The sequence below is a fragment of the Molothrus ater genome, chromosome 5 (assembly GCF_012460135.2).
Source record: "Molothrus ater isolate BHLD 08-10-18 breed brown headed cowbird chromosome 5, BPBGC_Mater_1.1, whole genome shotgun sequence".
In the NCBI taxonomy this organism is placed as follows: Eukaryota; Metazoa; Chordata; class Aves; order Passeriformes; family Icteridae; genus Molothrus; species Molothrus ater.
This window is the reverse complement of record NC_050482.2, coordinates 2687269-2710976: the sequence shown is the minus strand read 5'-3', so window position 1 is coordinate 2710976 and position 23708 is coordinate 2687269. Positions and strand designations below refer to the sequence as shown.

Sequence of the window (23708 nt, the reverse complement as noted above, 5' to 3'; positions counted from 1 at the left end):
TCAGCTGGCTGTGGAAGCACTGAGATCTAAATTTGGAGCAGGGGAAAACACTGGCAAAGAAGGCAGCAGAGAATCCCCAGCGTTCAAAGTCTGAGATTTTGCTATACATTCAAAACACAGCTGGAGCAGAGCGCTCTGAGGGAAAAAGTAAAAGCAACAGGACTGGGAAAATCAGAGATGATAGCAGGATCAGGGAATCCCAGAATGGTTTGGTGTTGAAACCCTGGGTGCTGAGAATTGGAGATTTCTGTGCTGCCAGGCACTGACCCCCAAGAGAACCCTGCACTGACCTGAGGCCTGGAGAAGCTTCCAGAATGGAATGATGGAACTGGGATTGTGGGTGTGCAGTTTGGACAGGAGTGTGTGAGATCACAGCGGGGGAAACTCAGACTTTAAGGCTTTAGAATACAGAAATAGATATAAAGCAAGATGCAGGTTTTGGGGCAGTGCTGGTCCTTCTTTTCCTTTTTCTTCATGGATTTGGCTGGTTTTGTGTCATTGGATAAAAAAGTCCCCATTGCAGGGCATGGGTGTTTGGTTATTGGGTTAAAAGTGAAAATAACTCAGGTGTCATTTCTTAATTGGACAGTTCATCCTTAAAAAGGCCTTGTAAAGAGAGAGAGATGGGGCTCCATTTTTAGTTTGTTAGAGTGAAGTGCTGTAGAACTCAGGGTTTGAGAGACTGTAACATAGATAAGAACTAATAAACATCTGAGTCCAACAATAAATACCATCTCACACATTTAATCCTTGCAAAAAAGGAGATAAAAACTCAACAGTTTGGGACGGAAGGGACCTAAAAGAAATCTTGTTCCAGCCCTCTGCCATCGGCAGGCACACCTTCCATAGACCAGGTTGCTCAATGCCTGGATGGGGATGGGGAATAAGATTTGGAAATCAAGCACTTGCTGGTTCACAGCACGTGGGAACTCCTCTCAGATGAGGAGTTTACAAGTGGCCAGGCTGATGTGGTTAATGCAGGGCACAGCTGTGTGCTCCTGGAGAGCCAGGATCCCCCAGGGAAGCACCATCAATCCTGCAACTGCACCAAACCTCGCAGGAAATGGGCTGGACACACAGCAGGAGAGGCAACATCAAGAAAATGCTGTTAGCAGTGCTGTACTGCTGGCAGGAAGAGTCAGAGCTGTGATAATTTCTCTTCTGTGGTGCAAGGTTTGCAGCAGAGGCGAGAACAGAGTCTCTCTTTATGCTTTACTCAGCATAAAATCTCCTGCTTTCATTTATGGCAGGTATCCAGCCCCTTTTGGAGCAGCAGCCACCAGCTCTGGATGGGGCCAGGGAAAAGATCTGACACAGCAAATTCTTCATCCTCAGCTTCTCCTGTGAGTGGCTAAAGGGAGCAGATGAGCCAGCCCCATAAAACAGGGGTGGCTGGGCCATCCCAAATCCCAGCCAGATCTCCAGCCCAGCACACCCCTGGGAAGCAGCAGTGCTGACTGGCATTTGCTCTCCCAACCCTAAAAAAAAGCTGCACTTCACTGCAACCATTAGCAGAATTTTGATATTGACAGGAGATTCTGAAAAAGAAACTTTCAGGTACCTCCTTTTTTTAATTTGCTCTGCACTTCCTAACTCTGGCCAAATTCCTAAACTCTTCTGGGTGGGTTTTTAGGCACCCTGAACCTCCTGGGCAGACATGTACTGTTCATTTTATCACTCTGCCTTCTGCATGACAGCTCTTCCACCAACTGCTCCCTGTCTTTCAGCCCTCCAGCAGGTCAGATGAGGTCAGGTGAATCTTTTTTTTTCCATCTTGTAGCACCCAGGGCAATTAGGTCCCAGTCTGGACGTTCAAAACTTTCACATGTCAGCTGAAGTTGTCTATTCCTGCTGCCTCCAAGGGATTGGAAAGGGCTCTTGAAGGGGTGTCAGAAGGATAAAAAGTCCATATTTCTGCTCCAAATCTCACTAGTCCCTAATTCCAGGCATCTTCTGCAGATATGAGATTGCTACAGAGCACGACCTGTCCTTCACAAATAATACAGCACCAAATGGACATTTTTTAAACTAATGCTAATCTCCTGTGTGCTATTCTTGGCTTTCCCTTACAAACCCCATAAAAACTGCATTACAATTGTTTATCATTTTTAACCATTCTGGCATAACAGTACTTTTTGTGATGTTCAAAATTAAGGGCACAGCACAGCACAGCTGCTGCATCCAGAGCAAGATGCTCCCTGAGAAGAAACACCCAAGATCAGACCAAACAAGATCTGCCCTCTTCAGACACTTCCCCTCAGAGCATTCTGGTTAAAAAAAAACTTCTGTCCCCACTTGACTTGGATGTTTTGAGCAGGCTGAAGGGCAGCTGAGCTGCTCCTGAGCCAAGAGGCAGGCACAGGGACAGCACTGATGGAGAGCCCCACGTTTTCCAAGCAGAGACTTCCAGCTGAGACCCAATTTCCAGCCCAGCAGCAGCACTGGGGAAGGACTCTCTGTGCTGAGAGCTGTAATGAGGCACTGTGGACACAAGCCCTGATAAGCTCCAGCTTTGGGAGCATTTCAAGGGAAAAGAAAAAATAAAAAGCAGCCCGACATCTGTCCCACCACTGTCCTGTGATGTCCCAATTTACAGGTGGCACAGGAGGACCACAAAAGCAGAGAACCAGCAGCAAAACTCAATTCCTCCTTCCAGAAATAAAACCATGGATAAATTATTATTAATTTGCTGCTAATTTTCTCTCCCAGTGACTTTGTGACGAGCCCAGCTATTGCCAACACATCCAAAGGCCAATGGAAAGTTATTCTTAGAGCCCAGCCCGGCTGTTGCTGCAGGATAAATAATCCCAAATCGTGCCTGAGAGTCCTGAGCTGCTGCTGAGCTGGACAGGACACCTATGGCCAGGATCAGAGGCAGGCAGGAGACAGAACAGTGCTCATGTGGGTGAGGAGATCATCACATGCTCTGGTTGTTAACAAGCAGATTAGAGAGGAGCTGCTGTACACACAAACACACACAGGCTGTGTTTGCAGGGACATACACAACTCCATCCTGTACAGACACATTTATTTTTTGCACCAAAATGATGCAATTCCCGTGCAGGGCACTGTGGGCATGCATAATTCCAGTGAGCATTAGCAGCAACACCTACAGCTCAGCTTGTCTGACATGTTCTGTGCCAAGGCTCACTTTTAAGGTCCTCATTACTTTGACAGACCTGAACCACTCAGGGGACAATTTCCTGAGCTCAGTGTCTGCCTCAGGCTACCAGCTCTGTGGAAAGCTGCATTCAGAATGACTTGGGCAATGCTGAGAACTAAATTAGGGGAAAAGTTTTTGCAAGTTACTGATTTTAACTTTTTTTTTTCCTTTTTTCTATATTTGACCTCTGTTAGATTCTTCCTTCTGCCTCACTGAAAAGGTGGCACGCTTTGGAGCAGGGAGGAAAAATCAGAATGCTCCTTCTCTTGTGGCCATGGCTAAAAGTCTGTCTAAATTTGACCAAGTTGAACATCTAATAACACAAATATTGCAAGGAAAAGTTTTGCTTTTCCCACTGCTCCTAGGATGGATCAGACAACACTTGAGCTTACCAAGAGAGGAGGAGAACTCGATCCTGATGAGCAACCTGGGCTAGTGGAAGGTGTCCCTGCCCAAAATTATTGAAGGTCCCTTCAACACAAACCAGTCTGTGATTCTGTGACTTGCCCAAGGTCACACAGAGCCAGAAAAGCAGAGACAAATCTTCATCCCACAGGTTGAATTCCCAGCTCCGTGCCACAGCAATTACTTCTATTTTGCAGAGCTGTAGGAGTGTGGGTTTTGTTGATAGAGTGACAAAATGATTTTTTGTCATTTTAAAAGGAAAGAGCTTTATAAGTTTTTAATTGTTTTGATTAAATGAAAAGATACTTTATAGGACCCAGGGCACTTCACTTTAAATTTAAAGATAGTTAATTAGACAAAAACTAAAAAGTTTTGTTTAAGCAATTTAATAGAAAAAGAAAAGAACAAAAAAACTAATTGCTTTTGTAAAGTGTTTTACTAACAGCAAAAATGTTTGCCACCCAGCTCAGTTTTTCTGTTTGTTATTGTGCTTTTTATGAAACTTTTTTGTTTCTAACACTGCAACAAAAGCTATCTTGCTGATTTTTATGCCTCCAAAGATAGCTGAGCTATCTTAAGTGTGTTATAAGCTTCTAAGAGCTTGTTAGACCTAACTCAAAAAAGTTACTGTAACACAGAGCCACGCATGCAGCACCAGGGGAAGTTCCTTCACCTCTGATTTTCTCTATTCTTACCTCCTTTGGTGCTTGTTTGAGGGACATACACCCAAAAGTGATAAATTCCCCTGAGTCCTAACCCATCCCCTGCCCCAGCACTTTCCCAGCATCAGCAGAATTTGCATTGCACACCCGAGTGTCAGCGCTGGAGCGACTTTAAATAGTTCAGTGGTCACCCTGCTCAGCTGTGGGATGCAGGGATGCATCCAGCATGTCCTGAAATGATACAGCAGAGCCCAGCTGCTGGCACCCAGCCTGGGAGGCCGGGGGGAGGAAGGGAGGAGGTGTCTGCTCCTGCTGCTCTGCTGCTAAAGCTTCCTGCAGTTCATCCCTGTGCTCCCCCACACTGACCAGCAATGAGAGGAGACACAGCCAGCACGTTCTGCTCCATGTGGGCAGCTTGCTGCTGCTGCTGCTGCAAAAAGGCAAAATCTCCACTTTTCCTCCCATAAAGGTCTCCCCATGTCCACTCAGACACAGATGGGAGCTGCAGGTGCCCTGCACTTCATGGACCTGACCCTTCATCTGCACAGATCGTGCCTGGTGCCATCAGCAGCCCCACAAATCACCCCAGTGTCACAGACATCTTTTATGAAAAATCCTTTCCTTAGGATTTTTCCTCCTGAGAAGCTGAGAGGCCTCAGGAACAAAATGCAACCAATGGTTATCTGCTGCTGTGGAATGCAACAGGTGCATCTGGGATTGGTCTCATGTGGTTGTTTCTAATTAATGGCCAATCACAGCCCAGCTGGCTCAGACAGAGCCCGAGCCCCAAACCTTTGTTATGATTCCTTCTGATTCTATTCTTAGCCAGCCTTCTGAGGAAATCCTTTCTCCTATTCTTTTAGTATAGTTTTAATATAATATATATTATAAAATAATAAATCAGCCTTCTGAAACATGGAGTCAGATCCTCATCTCTTCCCTCATCCCAGGACCCCTGTGAACATGGTCACACCCCAGAGCAGCCACAGGGAGGGTGATGCAATTGTTTCAGCTGTTTGCACAGCCTCATCATTGCAGATGCATCACCACAAAGCATTAGCTGTGTTAGGACAGGTGGTACACAGAAACCCAGCAGCACAGAGGGGCACGTGAGCAGGCCAGGCTGCAAAGGACACTTTAGTTTGCAGTGAGAGGTTGGAGATCTGGGTTGTGCTACCCAGAAGAAAGTTATTTGTTTGCTAAGCCAGCTGCAAGCAGAACTTTAATTTAATCCAGATCCAAACACCATCTGCTTTGTTCATCTCTGCTCACACAGGATAAAGGCACCTGTGGCTGAGACAAGAGGTGTTTTTAATGTGGGGGGCGTGCAAAGGTCACCTCTGTTCATAAAAATCCTGCTCACAGGAAATGGAGGCCTTGATAACACAGCTTTTAAGAGCTGAAGAAACACTATTAAGCAGATGCCCAGGTGCTAAAACAGTAAAACCCACAAGCACTGTACCAATGTGTGCTCCAGCCCCTTAGCCTCACCTGGCACTGTCTGCACCTCTCCACTCCCTCCAAAACAGGACCTGCTGCTCTCTTCCCTCTCCTCACAGGACCCCAGAGCTGCACTTGGAATGCCACACAAGCCTCAAATGCTGTGAAAAGCTGTAAACCTGTGCCCATTACCCTTGGGGATGCAGTCACAGCTGTTGAGACGTGAGGCAGGAGCATCCTCCCTGCTCCTGGAGAGCATCACCTGTGCTCCATCTCCCCGGGCTCAGGTCCAGGGCTGGAGGACACAGGGCCTTTTCCTGCCTCCTGTGTGGCTGGGACATGTCTGGGGACTGGCTGCAGGTGGGTTTCAATGACCCAGCATCACTCAGGCAGGAGGCTGGGCTGAATTTTGCCCTTGACTCAAGAGTTGGACCCTGTAATGTTTTAGTTTGGACTAGAGGAAAAAGGCAGAGGGAAAGAGGGATGGAAACGAACTCTGGATTAGAGGAAAAAGGCCGAGGGAAAGAGGGATGAAGTCTGAGTTGTTAGTGTTGGCATTAGGCTGAAAACAGCAGTGTTTTGTGCTGAGTGCTGCTGTGCTTTTTATCTTATAGAGAAAGATAAGATATAGATATCTTCATTCCATAAGATTTTCAAGATTTCTTATCTTCATTCATAAGATTTGTCTTAGATATTCTATATTGTAAGATATAGAATTTGTCACCTGCGAGGCATTTCCACACAGATGGGAAATTGCTGTCACAATTCTGGGGGTTATTAATAACAAAATATTTCTACTCTGGGGCCAATTTATGATCAGGGCTCAACACCCCAAATCCTGCCCTGCCCTCTGTCTCTGCACCTAATAGGAAATCCCAGCAGCTGCCTGAGCAGGGAGCCCAGAGCTCCTGTGATAAAAACCGCGGCGGCGTTTCCACACAGGTGAGAAATTGCTGTCACAATTCTGGGGGTTATTAATAACAAGATATTTCTACTCTGGGGCCAATTTATGATCAGGGCTCAACACCCCAAATCCTGCCCTGCCCTCTGTCTCTGCAGAAAATAGGAAACCCCACCAGCTGCCTGAGCAGGGAGCCCCCAGCTCCTGTGCTGTGATAAAAACCATGGTGGCGTTTCCACACAGGTGGGAAATTGTTATCACAATTCTGGGGGTTATTAATAACAAGATATTTCTCCTCTGGGGCCATCTGCATCCCACACACCGCCACAAATCCAGCACTTTCCTCTTCCAGTTACAACAGTCAGGGCAGATAATTCCCTTTTTTTCCTCTGCCTTCCAGCCAGGCACAAAGGCAGAGCTCAACAGGCAGTTTCCTGCTCCAGACCATGCAGACAAACATTGTGCCAAGCCCCACGAACTCAGAGCTGGGGTTTTCTTTCTATCAAGGTGCCAGAAATAATACAAATAAACTCTTCTTCTCTCCCTGGCTTTATATCTGCAGCTCCCACACATCACTACCAGCAGGGCATTAAAACTAAAACAGACTGGGCCTACGTGGCTTGAATTTATTCTGGAAATTTATCTCTTCTTGTTGAAAGCTCTGTGTTTGCTTGATCTTCCTGCCTTCCAAGCCCTACAAGTGCCACATGTTACACAGCTGGATTCCTGACAGAGAAAGAAAACAGGAGGGAAGAGAGAACAGATATTTTATATATATTTATATTTATATATATATACGTGAATGCAATGGCCAAGGTTTTCAAAAGTCACCTGTGAACTTCAGCAAAGTGCCTTTAAATATCTCCAAGGGACCTGTGCACAGGAGAGACAGAGCTCTTGAGCTTCCTAAAATCTGCTCTCCACTGGCAGAAGCAGAAGGAAAAGGAAATGGGGCTCCAAAGGACTTGCTGCTCTAAGGATGCTCAAGACCAGCCCTTGCAGGAAAGGATTTGCAGCAAAAGCTGTGCCAGGGAAGGCTGGAGATAAGTCAGCCAGGAGGAAGAAGGACAGATCCATGTGGCACTGAGGGAAATGAGGAGAATTTTTAATTCTCAGACTCGCTGGGGTCTGACTACTAAAATAATTATGTGTTTTCCCAGCTCCAGGAGAATTTGTGCAACCTCAACAGCTGTAACAGGGGAATATCCCTGGTGCCCCAAAAAACATGGGCAAGCAACATCCACTTCCAGAGTGACAAGCCAAGGGTAAAGCACAGAAAGCTGAGGGGAAGGAATCCTGTTCATTTTGAGCAGCACTTTAAAAAAAAATCCCAGCAAAAGAGAAAATGAAGAAAACGTTATTTCCTTTGAAATGGAGTACTGCACTCTGTAACAGGAGGGGAGGGGGGAGAAATCAAACCCAAAGTGAACCAGAGATTCAGTTCATAAACACAGGAGAAGGTCAGCTTCCTCCTCACCAATAACTCTGTCCCAGAGGAGCCCAGCATGGCATTTGAGATAGGGCAGATATTTGATTCCTTCCTCTGCGTGGGGAGCCTGACACACACATCCTCCATCCATCCCAGCATTGCCAGGGGCTGGGCTGGGCCCCTCCTGCAGCCACCCTGCCTCAGCAGCAGCAGGAACCAGTTTAAAAGCTGCTCCTTGAGCTGAGGAAGGGATTATTTTTCTCCTGTGCTTGAGAAGAGGCAGTGGCTGTAAAACCTTCACCCTGAGCTCAGCAACAGAGAGACCTTGGGGAGAGGCTGATTATGGGTGGTGAGAGAAGTCACTCACTGGCAGAGAGCAGTGCAGGAGAGACAGGTGAGCACAACCCTACACCTGGAGACCTTTCTGCTTTTTAGAAAATAAAGCTGATTCTGCTGCCTGTGTTCCCAGGGAGGGAGAAGCAAGACAGGAGAGAAGACAAGGACCAAGTGAAACCAAGAGGCAAATCACTGAGTGAAAAGGCTTCAAGTGATGCCTTGTGGAGGCTGAGCTGGAGCAGAGGCTGGGCAGAGTTCCAGAATAAAGCAGGGATTTATGGAAAGCATCTCCTCCATGGACCCACCTTGGGCAGCACCAGAGCCCAGCCAGGGCTGCACCCAAGATGAACCAAAATGGCCCCAAAATGCACCAGCGCTCCTGGGGTCTCTCCCTGGGATCAGTTCTGCTCCATTTGCATCTTGCAGTTCATTGTCCCATTCCAGCTTCAGCCCCTGCAGTCCCACCCTGCTTGTTTTTCTCTCTCCAGCCCACGGGGTTTGTGCTCCTGGGCTGAGATTTGGGTCATTTGTCCTTGGTGCCCAGCTGGAGCAGGAATTGTTTTGTCTCCCTGCTCTGTGCACAGAGCTCACCATCCCATAATATGAAGCTCAGACCCACACACCAAAGCAGCACAGAATGTGAAAAATAGAAAAGCCAAACCTGAGGCATCAGACAGCCCTGTCCCCAAGTGCCACATGCACAGGGCTCTGGAACCCCTCCAGGAATGGGAGCTCCAGCCCTGCCTTGGGCAGCCCAGTGCCATGACTGGAAACCCTTTCCATGGGGAATTGTCCCCAGGGTCCCCCCTGAAGCTGCCCTGGCCAGCCTGAGGCTGCTCCCTCCTGTCCTGGCCCCTGTCCTGGCCATGGAGCTCCCAGAGTGACCTCGTGCTCCCTGCGGAGCTCGGCCTTCCCAGCCCCTCTGGGCAGGATCCAGCTGGGCCCAAAGCCAGGCCTGGCCCCAAAGGTTGGATTGTCCCTGGGCCAGGGCTGCTGGGCCAGCCCCACTTGGAGATTCCATGGGCTCCAAGGGGCACACGTGGGATCTGACACAGCAAAACCCACACTTGGACCCACCTGAGCTTCAGCCCACGGGGTTTGTGCTCCTGGGCTGAGATTTGGCTCATTTGTCCTTGGTGCCCAGCTGGAGCAGGAATTGTTTTGTCTCCCTGCTCTGTGCACAGAGCTTACCATCCCATAATATGAAGCTCAGACCCACACACTAAAGCAGCACAGAATGTGAAAAATATAAAAGCCAAACCTGAGGCATCACAAGCATCTCACAGTCACTTCTCCATACCCTTGTACAAGTATTGGAGAAGCCTCAGAATTATCCTCCCACACAAATCCCCAGAAGGAGGGGAGGCAGAGCAGGGCAGCAGAACAGGGCAGCAGCCTGAGTGGCCAGCAGGGCTGTGAGTGGGGGAAATGTGGCTCCAAGAACCTTGTGCATCAACCAGCTGGAGGCAGGGAGACCTCTGCACGTGTCCAGGCACAGCCAAGGACTGGAAAGCAGAAAAGCAGATTGTCATGGAGCTCCAATCTGCTTGGGATCTCCTCCAGGCTCGTGGCACCTCGTACTGCCCCACTTGATTGCTCGTGGCCAGGGTCCAGCTGAGCCACTGGGAAGGATGAGAAATGCTGCACAATCATCCCCTACCCCTGAGAGCCCCTCAGAGACTCCTTTGTCACCAGCAGGGCCTGGACCAGCACCTTCTGAAAAGCACCGAGGCAGCCAAGCCCAACTGGAGCACATGCCCAGACACAAAGGTTTGTCCAAATTTGCTCTTTTTCTTCCCAGTTCTGCAGTGGAGGAAAACCTCAAACTCTTTTCTTTCTTCTCTCTCCTCCTTACCAGGTGGAAAACATCTCTCTGCCACCAGCATCTGATCAAGCGATGCTGGAGGAAAAAGTAAAATTTTGGGGTTTTTTTATGCCTAAATCCCTCCTAATTCCAGCTATTGCAGCAAGGCTGCTCCTCCTTCTCCAAAAATCTGGACCTGCAGAACCTTTCCTGAACTGTGAGGGAAAATTGGCAGTGATCTGTGAAAAGTGCAGGGTGAACAGATTGGCATTTCCAAAGCATGTGCAGTTTGCATTTGTGTGTAGCAATGTGCATATAAATGTGTATTTTTATGTATATGTATAAAACACACACACACATATATATATCTATATATATGGAGTTGTATTTAGGGAAAAAAAGGCATCACAACTTCCAGCAAAAGATAATGAGAGAGCTGGGAAACGTGCAGGCAGCATGATGCAACTCCAATCCCTTCCTCACACTGCAGGACAATCAAGGCTTCTTCTCTGAAATGAATGCAGAAAAGGGCCCAAGCAGCTGGGGAAAGGGTGATGCTGGTGAGAAATGGGCTTTTTTTGTGGCTCATGCATTGCAAAGTGTGTATGTGTGTGTGTGTGTGTGTGTGTGTGATGAGTCAAAGTCTGAGGGCTGCCTTGTGTCAGCCATTGACTGTGCCAATGACAGCCTTTAATAACACCACTTACAGACTCTGCAGCAGGGGGAGGCAGCACAAGGGGGGGAGGAGAGAGCTTCCCTCGCAGGCTGGTGCACACAAAGCGTCCCCAGGCTCGCCAAAATGTGTCACAAGAACCCGTTGATGGCTCCATAATTGCAGCCCACGCTGCAATGTGTTGTTCTAAGAGGCAGTAGAGAGCACAGCCAGGAGAGCAGCTTTGGGTACACGGCCAGGAGGACGTGGGGACACCGTGGGGACACTGGGGACATCATGGGGACACACTGAGCTCAGATAGGGGTGGACTGTGTGGGAGTTGAGGGGCTGATCCCAATCAGAGCAGCTTTGCAGGACATGGGGACATCATGGGGACACACTGGGCTCAGGTAGGGGTGGACTGGGTGCTGGTTTAAGGGCTGATCCCAATCAGAGCAGCTTTGGAGGACATGGGGACATCATGGGGACACGCTGAGCTCAGATAGGGGTGGACTGTGTGGGAGTTGAGGGGCTGATCCCAATCAGAGCAGCTTTGCAGGACATGGGGACATCATGGGGACACACTGGGCTCAGGAAGGGGTGGCCTGAGTGGTGGTTTAGGGGCTGATCCCAATCAGAGCAGCTTTGGAGGACGTGGGGACATCATGGGGATACACTGGGCTAAGGTAGGGATGGCCTGAGTTGGGGTTTAGGGGCTGATCCCAATCAGAGCAGCTTTGGAGGACGTGAGGACATCATGGGGACACGCTGGGCTCAGGTAGGGCTGGACTGGGTGGTGATCCCAATCTCATTTCCCAATGCACCTCCATGTACTCACACCCAAGTTTATACTGGGAAGCAGCCAGGAAATTCCAGAAATTCCACCCAGAACAGGTCAAACAGGGAGAAATATCAGCAGGAATATGCAAGTCCCGCTGCCCACCTTGGTTCTCAGCATGAAGGGGGGAAAACGAGTCCCTGCCAGGTCTCATGGATGCTGAGGAGCTCCTGGAAAGCTGGTGAAGATGCTAAAAATCCTCAGCTCAGTCCAGATTTGGAAAGCTTTGGGAAGAGCTTCAGGAGCTCGTGGTGCCCTGATTATTTACTTCTCCAAGCTAAGGAGAGACCTACTTCACACACCGCCTCCTGGAGAGGCGGAACAATCAGGCATGTAAAACAAGGAGGAAATGGAAATCGACTTGATAGCTCCTTCCCCTTCCTAATGGGGAATACTTACCTAATTAGGCCTGCTTGCTGTTTCCTCTCCTTGCTTTCTTTGAGATATTATGCAGAGAGAAATTTGTCCTAAAAGTCGGTGCTTTCATTTTCGGGCATCCCATTTGCCTTGCTGAGGCAGGAAAGGGCAGCAACTCCTTCATAAAGGAGGGGGGAAATCCTTCCTGAGTGGCTCTAAGGGGTGCTGGTTTAAGTCCCCAGCTCCTGCCATGGCTCTCCTGCCTTCTCCATCCCTCACCCAGGCAGAGGGTGCAGCTCCAAAAGTGCCTCCTGGCCCAGGTGAGCAGCTCCTGATCTCTGGGAGTGACCTTGGAGATCAGCAAGGGAAAGCCAGAGGATGCAAAGATGGCCAAAATGACTCCACCCTCAGTGGGCTTTGGAGACAGATCTGACACTGGGTGGTCTCAGGGCTGGTGGGACTCACAGGGACTCCCAAATCAGCCCCAAATCCATTCCATCACTCATCTACCTCTCCAAATCATGTATCCAAGCAGCTGGTGCAGCTCAGAGTGGAAAACGGGGATGGTGGAAGCAAACCCCAAACCCTCCAGACCCACATGGACAGGGGTGACCCGACCAGGGCACAGCAAGCTCTCATTTCCCATGGCCAGCCCCCCTCCTTTCAGAGAAACCCCACTCGGCTGCCTCCCCTCACCAGGAGAAGGGGTTGGGATGTGCAGGAGCACCTCCCACCCCACAGGATGCTCCCAACCATCCCTACAGCAGAGCCAGGCTGGATGTGACCCTGCATGAGGGGTTACCAGGGTCTCCATTCACCCCTAGACCCCTCCACTGGACCCCTTTATCCCTTCCTCCATTTCCAGGAAGGGCCCCCATCCCCCTCAGCCCTGCTCCTTCACCCCAGGATTTTTTTTTCCTCTTCCCTGCAGGGAGCAGAGCTTCCAAGAAGGAAAATGCAAAGCCCAAAGGGAATGACTTCAAGCAGTGAGAGGGCTCTGCAAAGGAAGGTGTTTTATTCCTGCCTGAGGGGGTGCTTTCAAGAACCTCCTTTTGTTTCCTCAAAGGCTGCCAAAGGTGGAGACCTGCAGGCATTCAGGGAACTCACCCTGCAAGCAGCAGCAGCAGCAGCAGAGAATCCCCCAAGCCCAGGGCTCTGCCTCCCCAGCATCCTGCAGTGGTCCAGCCATTCCTGCATCCCTCCCCACCCCATCTCCAGGGGAGCACCTGCAGCTGCAGCACCTGTGCAGGGAGTGAGAGGAGGGGCTGAGCCACCCCCTGCAGCTGCTCCACAACTTCACCTCCCAGTTGTTCATTCAGCATCCAGAAAAGCTGTGTTGTTTTCCTTTTCTCTTTCCTTTTCCCTTTCTTTTGTTGTTTTTTTTTGCTTTTTTTTTTTTTTCCCACTAGGCAATTTCCAGGGAACAAGAAAAGAACTGCACAGCTAATCCCTGCTGCAAGCCCAGCCCCAGCCAGAGAGGGAAAGCAGCCCCAGTACTCCCAGTGCCCCTGGACACCTCTCCATCCTCCCAGCACCTCCTGTCCCCACTGAGCCACCCCTGTGCAGCCACTGCAGCATCCTCAGGGCTGCCAGGCTGTCAAGGACAGCAGGAGGGAAGGAGGGAGGTTTTCTTGAAGAGCCACCTCTGCAGCACTGCCAGCTTCCAGGGGAAGCTGTGAATCCCTGTGAATGCATCCTTCTTGCACCTTTTATCCACCATCCCTGGGATCTGAGCATCCCAGGGATGGTGGATAAAAAAGCCAGGGATGGTGGATAAAAATCCAGGGATGTGCTGGATAAACGGGGTCCCTGCTGCAGAGCAAACCTGCACCCATTCCTGGGGAGCAAGACCCCCCAAAGCAGGATCCATCCCACCCATGGGCACTGGAAAGTGATGGTGAGGGCAGGCAGAGCCATGCCTTGAGCAGGGCTTGCTCTGCTTGGCCCTTGCAGATCCAGAGGGGCTCAGCTGAGCCGGACCCCAGCACAGGAGCACCAGAGGAGGGGCTTGCAGACAGGGAGGGACTCCAGCAAGCAAGGAGGAGCAGCAGAGGCAGAGATAAGAGCAGGTATTCACCAGGCAATGCCCACGAGGGGCTGTGACTGCAGCATTTGTGCTGGATGAGCAGACATTGTCCCAGAACTTGATGCACCCTGAGTGGTGGCACGAGATTACCAGTTTGGAGATGAGTAAGCTCATTACAACACTCAAATCCCCCTCCAAAGGAGGGATCTGACGAGGGAAGGGACCTGTGACAGGAACAAACTGGGGGATTTGTTTAACCAGATCATCCTGCTGGGCCAGCACAGCACGGCTCCCTGCCTCCAGCGTGGATAAACCTGCATTCCCAGGAAGCTTAACCCCCCCATCCCACATGGACAGGGTGGGCAGTGTCCCACAGCCACCACTGGGGTCTGCTGGGCACAACCCTGCTTTTAAGGGATGAAAAGAAGCACCTTTCAATAATAAATAATAATGCTAAATATGTGTTTCTATAGCAACTCATCACCATAGCAGCTCAGCACAGGAGAGAACTCAGAGCTCATCCCGCCGTCTTCAGGGTGAATGCCCTCCCAGAGGTGGCCTCAGTGGTGGCACAGATGGACTTAGAGCAAGAAGTGCCCCTCCAGGTTGTCCCTGAGCACTGCCCCCCCTGGGAAAGCTGTGTGGATGAGCTGGAGAGGAGCAGTCAGGGATCCAAGCAGTGATTGGGGTGTGGAGTCTCAAAAACACCAGGTACTGATGGCATTGCAATCCCCCAAATCACTCCTGGGATCCAAGGAGGGATGGGGTATGGAGTCTAAAAAGCACTGGGTATTGAGGTCATTAGAAACCCCAAATCACTGCTGGGATCCAAGGAGGGATGGGGGTAGGAAGCTCAAGAGCACTGGGTACTGATGTCATTGCAATCCCCAAATCAGTCCTGGGATCCAAGGAGGGATGGGGTAGGAAGCTCAAAAGCACTGGGTACTGAGGTCATTGCAATCCCCAAATCATTCCTGGGATCCAAGCAGTTATTGGGGTGTGGAGTCTCAAAAACACTCATTGCAATCCCCCAAATCATTGCTGGGATCCAAAGAGGAATGGGGGCAGGAAGCCTCAAAAGCACTGGGTATTGAGGTCATTGCAACACCCCAAATCACCCCTGGGATCCAGGGGGGCTGAGGTATGAAGTCTCAAAAACACCACGTACTAATGTCACTAAAATCCTCAAATCATTCCTGGGATCCGAGGAGGGATGGGGGTATGGAGTCTCAAAAGCATCAGGTATTGAGGTGATTGCAACCCCCAAATCATTGCTGGGGTTCAAGTGGTGATTGGGGTATGAAGTCTAAAAAACACCAGGTTTTTTAGATGTCATTGCAATCCCCCAAATCACTGCTGGGATCCAAGGAAGGATGGGGGTAGAAAGTCTCAAAAGCACCAGGTATTGAGGTCATTAGAAACCCCAAATCATTCCTGGGATCCAAGGAGGGATGGGGTATGAAGCCTCAAAAGCACTGGGTACTGAGGTCATTGCAATCCCCCAAATCATTCCTGAGATCCAGGGGGGCTGGGGTATGGAGTCTCAAAAACACCAGGTATTGATGTCATTGCAACCCCCCAAACCACTGCTGGGATCCAAGGAAGGATGGGGGTAGAACGTCTCAAAAGCATCAGGTATCGAGGTCATTACTACCCCCCAAATCCCTGCTGGGATCCAGAGGGCTGGAAGGAAAGGAGGCTGTGACAGGGGATAGCTCCACTCACTGTCCAGCCAGGAGGAAATGGGAGAGTGCAAAGGGTGAGGCACAACCAAAAGGAGGAAACACTCCAAATTATCCATGCAAATACCCCTCAACACTTACACAACTCAGAACAGCTTAAAAACTCCACGTGTTGCTCTGCTTTTAGCAAGACACAGAAATTTGCACCAAAACCCTGACAAATAGAAGTTTCCCAAAACAGCCCAAAACCTCTTTTTTTGAGGAGGAATTTCCCAAAACAGCCCCAAAACTCATTTTTTCCAAGGCACACATGCCCACCCTGATTTGGCTGTGGGTTTTTCTTCCCTAGATTGTCCATTAAAGAAAAACCCAAGCTTTTGATTGGTTCCACAGTTGGTGGGGTTGTATTCCCAGCTCACCTCCTCTCCCTGTCAGGGCTGTGGGGGCAGAGCCTTTGCCTTGAATACAGAACCTCCTGTTCCTCAGCACCTCTGAAAGCCTCTTCCCAGCCAGCAGAAGAAGGTGGCACTGCCCAGGGGTGGCACAGTGCCCATTAGTGACAATTATCCATGGACATGATGCCGTTCCTCAGCTGGTGGGTGAGTTCCCCCTGGTTTTACTCACTTCACAAAAAATGAGTCATTTTTAAAGATCATTGGAGCAAAGGAAGAATTAGGTGGTGGCTGAAGGGACAGTCACTTCTAGGAGACCGCCCCCACTTGAAAGATGGGGAAATAAGAAGCCAAAGAAGCCCCTGAGGGCCATGGGACAGCTCTCTATCAAACCCAAGTCTCCCTTTGGCAGCCCAGGAGAAGTTTCCCTAAAGTAAAATGAAGCTGTGTAGCACACCAAGCACTTGCTATTCCATCAATAGGCAATTGTAACAGGATACACCTCCTTAGTCTCTAAATGAGTTTTCTTTCCAGCACTACATTATAGACAAATCCCCTGTCACAAAAAACAAATAAATCCCTTTTCACAATCAAATATGCTCTAACCAAGTCAAACAGGGCCACACGCGCGTGCAGCGAATCCGCAAAGCTTCCCCCACCTTCCCAGCCTGGCCATCCTCCCTCCAGCTGGGGAAAGAGGCAAAAAGGAAAGGAAAGGAAGAATATTTGATGGGAGAAACAAAGTGGCAATTTCCCATTTCAGCTGGGAATCGATGTGAGGGCTCCTCGTGTTCCTGCTCCACCGGGGCTGAGCTCTCGCTGACACAACACCAGAGCTTGACTTACTGGTGCTTCATCCCAGCAAGATATTTTTAATTTAAACCCTGTCACTGCTGAGGATGAAGCCATCCAGGCTGTAATTTACTGCTAATTCATCCTCCTGATCCCTGTAACTATAAAACCAAGTCACCAAGCAGTGGAATGCCCGGCCGGTCCCCAGCGAGGCTCGGCATGAATGAGCATCAGGGGGCTGTTGGCAGCAAGTCTGAGTTCCTCATTCAGAAAAACCAGCAAATATATAAATATTAACCATCTACAGGTGGTCACCAGCCCAGCATCACCTCACTGTTTCCCAGGAAAGCACTACTGAGAATAAACATCTTCACCAGCCTCACCTTTCCTCCCTCATGGAGTGTTTTAAGCTCCAGGAGAAATAACGCAGAGGTCGTGGAGCCTCATTTCACAAACATTTATGTTCATTTGGCTCAAGGATCAAGATTTATTCCTCTGGCCCCTTGCAGGAGAGAAGAGGAGGGGGAACTGTGTGGGTTTAGATCGTGCAAATGCCTGTAGTGGAAAGCTAACCTGTATTATCTGCATCAGAGCCACACATTTCTCCTGGCAAGTTCAGATCCCAGAAATTTATTTATTGCCAATGGCTGGGTGGGAAAGCCCCAGCAGATCAGTGTGGGGACAATAGAGGTGGAAGGAAACTCAGAGATCAGGCATGAAAAGCAGGAGAAGCAGAGGTCCCACATCTCCCTTTTGGGTCACAAGTGCAAATCCTGCCACACTCATCAGGACCTTTTATTTATCCCCATGCAAAAGAAGCCTGGGAGTCTCAGCCACTCGACTTTTGGGGCTGGATTTTTGTTTCACTGCATGAAGCATTTGAAAACCACTTTTTTAAAGGGGGGCAAACCCTCTCAGCAGCAAAGCCTGGAGTAAAAGCAAGTCACAGAGTCTGCAAATGATCTCTCTCCCTCTCTGGTGATTCCAGATGAGGTCAGAGCCACCTGCTGAGGGGCAGCAGAGTGGGATGGGGGTTTGAACCCAGTTACTGCTCTCCCCCAGGTCTTCAGGCTCTGAGAACTTGGTGTCTTCTACAAACATTAGTGTTTGAGGTAGGAACAGCTGGGATCATCATATTTCAGCAAAAAGTTGGCTTCCTCCATGGCTCCAGGAATCCCCTTGGAAGGGAGCATGTCCCTGGCAATGTTCACATCAGCTGGAACTGGAGGGCTACAGGTGCCTAAAATAAAGTGGTCATTGGGCTTTCAAACCAATGTTCAGGGCCTTCAGATCATCTCTGAGGGCTCCCAGAGGTGTTTACCAAGGAAAGGGCTCAGGACGGAGCCACACGACACTGGGTGCTCTGGCAGGGGACACAGAGCTGGCACCTCGTACCTGAGTGGCTGCTCAGCCCCTTTAGGATGAGGCAAACTCACAGAGCTCATGCACCAACAGAAAAACCCAGACTATTCTTTGGGATGAGTCAAAGAAACCCCAAGGGAGAATGCCAGGTACAGAGAATCACCACACAGGCTGTGGGGAACTCAGCACGTCATTTTTGCAGTGATGTCTCCATTCCCAAAGGTGGTTCAAAACATTCTGCAGCAAATTTTAAAGGCACTGGGACTGAGATCCATGAAAGCACAGCTGCTCCCAGGCCAGTTTTCTAACCCAAAATGTTTGGTTATCTCTGCCCATGGCAGGGCACTGGAACTAGGTGATCTTTAAAGCCCCTTCCAACCCAAACTATTCTGTAATTCCATTATTTTTTCTCGCTTCAAAGCACCCATTTGCCATTTTAACTGGAAAAAAATTCAATCCTGGAAATGTCCTGTTGTGTCCAAGGGCTGCTCTTGGCTGTTGAAGCACAGACTGGAGTGCAGGGCACCACTCCCTGCTCTCATCAAAATCCCACTGGGCGCTCAGTTTGCATTTCAAGCTGGTGAGTGAGAATCCCTCATCAATAAATGTGGACTGAGCTGTTTGCCTCTCTGTGCCTCAGTTTCCCAATCACTCACGAATTGAGTGAATGTTTCTGTTTTAAACCCCATGCCTCAGTTTCCCTATCCATACCACAGGAATTGAGTGAGCAGGTATGTTTTAAAACCCTGTGCCTCAGTTTCCCTATCCACACCACAGGAATGGAGCAGATGGTTCTGTTTTAAAACCCTGTGCCTCAGTTTCCCAATTACTCAGGAACTGAGTGAATGGTTATGGTTTAAAACCCTGTGCCTCAGTTTCCCTATCGACACCATGGGAATGGAATAGATGGTTCTGTTTTAAACCCTGTGCCTCAGTTTCCCTATCCATACCACAGGAATTGAGTGAGCAGGTATGTTTTAAAACCCTGTGCCTCAGTTTCCCTATCCATACCACAGGAATTGAGTGCATGGTTCTGTTTTAAACCCTGTGCCTCAGTTTCCCTATCCACACCAAGGAATGGAGTAAATGGTTATGTTTTAAAACCCTGTGCCTCAGTTTTCCCATCCATACCACAGGAACTGAGTGAATGGCTCTGTTTTAAAACCACTCAGAGCCTGAGTGAAAAACATGTGGGCAGCACGATGTAATTTTTTTTTTCTTTCCTTCTTCTTTTTTCTTTTTGTCACAGGCTCCTTGAGAGCTCAAAGCCGAGGGATATAAAGCACTTTTCACAGGAAGACAGCCAGGCAGGGAAGCACGCTCATCACTGATGCCCTGCAGGAAGGCGCTGGGCTGCCCCGACTCTCCGCACAGACGGGAAGTCTCCTTGCCTTGGGCGCCTGGAGCGCTGCTGCCCCTTCCCCGAGTCTCACCAGCCAGAAGGAAGGAGTAAGAAAGAGCCCTCTGAAGCCTTTCAGAGAGCCAGAAAGGTTCCCCAGATGCTTTGTGTTAGAGCATGAAGCAGTTTGAGGGCTTTGCTAGGGGGAACAGTCACAGCCCAAAACGCATCCTTAGGTGGGGAGGGGGATTCATGGGCAGCACATGAGACTTTGGAGTCTCAGCTATGTGGGAGCCCGCTTTAGAGGGGTTATAAATAATAAACATGTCAAGAGCAGCCAAATGATTCCCAGGACACCACGCCATCCCGCTCCCAAACACATGTGGGCAGTGCCAAGCCCCAAACTCTGGCACTGCAAACTCCAAAACTCAGCAGCAGCCCCACCTCTGACACCCTCCCCAGGTCAGATCAGCGTGGAGCACCACAGCATCCTTCTCAGGGTTCCCTTATTCACAAAAAACTGATTCCCACATGGCTTTAACCCTCAGCACACCCCGAGCATCGTAAGATGTTGCCGGGCTCATCACACGAATCCAGCCCCGGCACGGCGAGCGGGAGCTCGGCTTTACTGCATCCCCTCGGCATCGGGAGGCAGAGACAAAGCGGTTCGGGAAAAGGAAAAAGATGCAACACAAAAGGGGCGCCGGCATCTCTCCTCCCCCTCGTCAGCCTGCGAAAGTGGAGGAATTGATATGAAAGCGGCTCCGGCAAGGCTGAGCCCCCCGGGATGGAGCTGCCACAGACGGCTCCTGCCTTCCCAGCAGCGCAGCTCAGCCCAGCCGCTCTCCTGCCTCTGCTCAGCCCTTGGCTTTGCCTCACCCACCCCCTCTCTGCTCTCTGCGCTGCAGGCAGGTGAATCCGCTGAGGAAAAGCTCAAATGTTCGCTCTCCCCGCGGAGAAGTTCAGCGCGTCCCTTTGGGCTCGCAGCATCCCTCCCCAGCCGCGCACAGCGCGTTTGACAGCAGTGCCTGCGATCCTCGAGCAAATGCTTCCCTACAGCACCGCGACTGAGCATCTAAAACACCCGTCTTGGACAGAAACAACATTTAGATCATGCGGCTGGCATTTATTTCGCGTGGTATCGATACCGCCGAGCGCCGCACCTTCGGGATGGGACAGGGAGAGAAGAAGCCTTGCAGTGACCCTTTCGGAAAGGAGACACCTCACGGAGGGTGGGTCTGGGCAGAGGAGGAGAGAAAAGCCCAGCTTTTCGTGCCGGGGCTGGGGTTGCGTGTTTAAACCTGGCTGCACACGAGAAACACACACACACATCTGTTGCACCGCTTGAAGCCCGGCTTAGCGAAGGATCCCACACACAAACAAACAAACAAACAAACACGCACTTCCCCCGGCAAAAAAAAAAACCCAAAAACAATAACACAAAACCACAAGCAAAACGCTGCTCGCATCCCCTGCACCTCCAGCCAGAGGCTTAGGCGGGGGGAGGAAGCACCTAATCCCACGCTGGGAGGCACACGCCGTAATTAAAATCACAGAAATTAGAAGCACAGGAGCCCGAGCCCCCCGTGCCCCGCTGGTCCTGCCCGCTCCCGGATTTCTACAAACAACACCCGGCTGAAACAGAGGGCAGCTGAGGAAAATAAGTTAGCACGCTTTCCGCCCTCCGAAATATTCGTGCACGCTCAAGATAAGTCCCTAGAAGGCTGCGAGCAGTTTGCATCGGCTGTAAAAATCCCCTGGCACCGTCATTGTTCCCGCGGATCGAGAGCATCCCCCGGCATCTCGGGGGTCCCGCTCCGAACCTCCCCTCTCTGCACCACTCACCCCACGACCCGTGGAGCACCACACGCCCACCTCGCTTTTCCCAAAATCTCTTTTCCCGGCGGCGGAGGGAAGCCGTGGGCAGTCAGGTGCGTTTGCGGCGAGCAAGGCTGGGAAGCAGAGCGGGGTGGGGAAGTTTTGCGGGAGAGGTGCGGAGCCACCCGCGTTCCAGCGGCTCCTTGCCATTAGGGCGAGCCCCGCTCGGGGGTCCTAGCCCCGCATCCCTTCATCCATCCCTTCCCGGCACAGCGAGCAGATGGAGCCCCGGGAGGAGGATTTCCTCCGGGCTGGGGATGGAGCAGCCACATGCAGCCGCTACAAACCCAAACAGCCCTGCTGGGGCTGAGCAAGCGGGTTTGTTTGTCTGGGAGGAACTCAGCTGCTGCCGGAGCATTAGATTTGCAGCAAAACAACGTGGATTTCCAGCAAAACAACGCGCGGCTCGGTGTTCAGATCACTTCTCCCGGTGTACATCATTTAAGGGCATATGTCTGATAAACGCAGAGCATCGATACGCAGCACACACATGCACCGAGGGAAAGGAGGCAGCTTCGGCAGCGCTGACTCCGCAGCCGGGATTTGGGCAGGAAAACTCTCCAGCACCTTGCAGGAAGGGAAGCCGCGAGGGTCTGCCCTTCCCTCTTAGGGGCTCACTACCAGGGATGGCCGCTGTCCCCTGTCCCCATCCATGGGTCACCCGGGAGGTGTTATTATCCTCCCCGGGAATTGGGCTCTGCCTCCAGCCCCGTCCAGCTGCAACCTCACCGCGAGCAGGAAAAGTTTGGAAATGCCTCCAGCTCCTCGCCCGAGGAGAGCTCCGGAGCATCGCAGGGGAAAAACACCCCCCGAGGGGAGGCAAACCCGCAGCCGGGGGATGCCGGGGGTGACGAGGGACGGGCTGCGGGCTGAGCCGCTACCTCCGGGGAGAAAAGTTGAGCCTTGTGCATGGGGAAAAAGCCATCAGGAACGGGGGACAGCGGGCACCGCGTCCCCTCCGCGCCGGGGATGTGGAGCAGGGGGGTCCCCGCCGCGCCCCCCGCCCAGCATCCTCCCAGGGCGGGCCGGGAGGGGCCGTGCCCGAGCCCCCCGGCTCAGCCCGCTGCCCGCGGGGGTCCCTGCCCTCCATCCCAGACCCCCTTCCCGGGACTCGGGGGTGGCGAGCAGCGGTGGGGGCACCTCCCAGACCCCCTCCCTTGGCTGCCGCCAGGTGTGGAGGGCAGGTGCCGCTGCAGCCCCGCCAGCCCTGCCGGGGCATCCTCCGGGGCATCCTCCGGGGCATCCTCCCGCAGCCCCCGCTGCCCGGGCGGGGCGGGGGACTCCTTACCTGGGAATGCTCCTGGCTTGCTTTGGGTGGGTTTTGGTGTGTGTATATATATATATATATATATATATATATATGTGTGTGTATATATATATATATTATATTTCTCTCCTCTCCTTTCCCCCCACTTCAGTCTTCAGAGCAGGCGCCGCATTGACACTGCAGATGGTCTCTGTGTGCGTGTGTGTGTGTGTGTGTGCGCGTGTGTGTCTCTCTCCAATCCCAAATACTCCACGGAGGCGGAACACGGAGCCCCTCTCTCTGCACTGGGCAAACCGTGTCTGGCTTGCCCAGAGCCGGAGGAGGGGGGGGAGAATGGTGGGGGGGGATTGGGGGGGGGGGAAAGCAGCTCCAGTTTTCACTCCCCCCCCAAATCACCCCTTCCCTCCCCTCCCTCCCTCCCTCCCCCAGCCCTTCCCCCCCTCCGCTTCTAAAGCAGCCAGCGGTGGGGGGAGCCGGGCAGCGGAGCTGCGGGCGGGGTGCGGGCAGGGGATGCAGGCAGGGGATGCGCTACGGGGCCATGCCCGGCTCCGCGGCCTCCCGCCCGCCCGCCGGGGAGGGCTCGCACTGCGGCTGTCTCGCCAGCCAGCCCTTCCTTCCTCCCTAGCCCTCCTCTCCAATGGTGGCTGCGGAGCCGGCTTGGACACCCAGGCTCTTTTGCAAACACAGGCACACACCCCTTTCCGAAAAAAAAAAAAAAAATTACAAAAAAAAAAAAAAATAGCCGGAGAGAGGTGTAGAAGTGCTGTGGCAACAGCAGCCCAATGTACGGGGGAGGGATAATAAAAAATAATAAATAAAAAATTGAAGCGATAATAAAAATCCCTTTCTACCCTTTCTATCCTTTTTTCCTCTTTCTTTCCTATTTTTTTTTTTTTTTTAGCTTTGCAGAGAGAGTGGCCGCTCTTGCTCCTCCTTTCTCCAGCCCACCCACCTCCGGGAGAGGGGAGAAGGCGGAGGAGCGC

At 51.3% G+C, this 23708-nt stretch overlaps 1 protein-coding gene across 1 annotated transcript in view; it reads right to left on the bottom strand.

The window, feature by feature from the left end:
- The window catches only part of PLXNA4 (plexin A4), a 507966-nt gene extending 484926 nt beyond the window's left edge, over positions 1-23040 (bottom strand). The window contains exon 1 of the mRNA XM_036400402.2: positions 22747-23040. The gene's annotated coding sequence lies outside the window, so the exon portion shown is untranslated. The remainder of the gene's footprint in view (positions 1-22746) is intronic.
- Between the last annotated feature and the right edge of the window lie 668 nt (positions 23041-23708).